At 39.2% G+C, this 1,452-nt stretch overlaps 1 pseudogene; it reads left to right on the top strand.

Moving 5' to 3' along the window:
• Window positions 1-165: 165 nt before the first annotated feature.
• Window positions 166-576, top strand: LOC148298689 (ubiquitin-ribosomal protein eL40 fusion protein pseudogene; annotated as a pseudogene).
• The last annotated feature ends 876 nt before the right edge of the window (window positions 577-1,452 follow it).

Here is a 1,452-nt window from a genome sequence, read left to right as displayed (position 1 = left end):
TCCCAACCCCAACCCCAACCCCAACCCCAACCCCAACCCCAACCCCAACCCCAACCCCAACCCCAACCCCAACCCCAACCCCAAACTGGAGAGAGGCGCTTCTTTCTTGGAGATAAATGTGGATATATAAGATATTAAATTATTATTTGTAATTATTTAATAGCCATGCAAATATTTGTCAAGACCTTAACCGGCAAGACAATTACCCTCGATGTGGAGCCCTCTGATTCCATCGAAACCGTCAAGGGCAAAATTCAAGACAAAGAAGGAATCCCACCAGATCAGCAACGTCTCATCTTCGCTGGAAAACAGCTTGAAGGTATAAGTATCATCTATTTAGATGGCCGATCGCTCTCCGACTACAACATCCAAAAAGAATCGACCCTCCATTTAGTCTTGAGACTTCGAGGAGGTGTGATGGATCCAACTATCGCCGCCATCGCCAAAAAGGCTAACTGCTAGAAGAAAATATGCCGAAAGTGCTATGCTACTCTCCCCCTCAAGGCCACTAACTGTCGCAAGAGAAAGTGCGGGCACAGCAATCAATTAAGATTAAAGAAAAAGCCAAAGGATTGATCAAGACGTTTCTCTATTTAAATCCGTATTATTTATAAGCTCTATAATTATAAGCTCTATAATTATAATCTCTATAATACATGCTGTAATGGTGTCGGTTATTCGCAAATAAATAAATAAATGGATGAGTGAGTGAGTGAGTGAGTGAGTGAGTGAATTACAAAGAAGCAGCGAATACTTATAGTTAGCCAAATGCGTTTATCGATTTCATTTTTTACAGTTTCGTTCCATTAGAGGCGATTAATGGGAAGGTAGAATTGAATTAAATCTATTTGCTTTTCTTTCTGAGGCTGGGGAATTTTTATCGTTGGATGTACTCTTTTGTATTTGTATTTTTGAACTGCGGATGAGGATATCGAGATTCTTATTCTTTGCTGGCTTTTAGAGATCAGTCTTCATTTATACGGACTTTTCAAGGGTTTTACTATTCTTCAAGGTTGATTCATTATTGTTCTCAGCGCTATTTGGAACGATCGTGTTTTGCGAGTTCGCGATCTTTTCATTAGTTTACTTGGTCCCGAAGAGGTCGTCACTAGTATTGCATACTTTTTTATGTTTCTTGAATTTAATCGTCAATTGTTTGACCATGCTGATGAGTTAGTTTCGATTACAGTACTTCAAGTCCTTGTTTAAATCAATTTAATTCTGGAATTTCTAATTCTCGTAGTTCTAGATCGATTTCGCCAATTCGTCTTTGAGCTATTTTATTTTGACCTTCAGTTTCTCGCTATAGCTTTGCCTTTCGTCGATGAAAGAGAGGAGATGTGAGTTACTGATTTGGAGTTCTACTTTTTCTTCTTTTAACCGATGCAAGCAAGGTTCGACTTTCTCTTCTGCTTCTTTGGTTTTGCGCGCAGCTTCGTATATTATGCTTTC

Source organism: Brachycentrus maculatus, unplaced genomic scaffold, assembly GCF_059751285.1.
Source record: "Brachycentrus maculatus isolate JH-2025_06_01 unplaced genomic scaffold, ASM5975128v1 h1tg001737l, whole genome shotgun sequence".
NCBI lineage: Eukaryota > Metazoa > Arthropoda > Insecta > Trichoptera > Brachycentridae > Brachycentrus > Brachycentrus maculatus.
The sequence above is the reverse complement of the archived record's forward strand: the minus strand, read 5'-3'. Positions and strand labels throughout refer to the sequence as shown.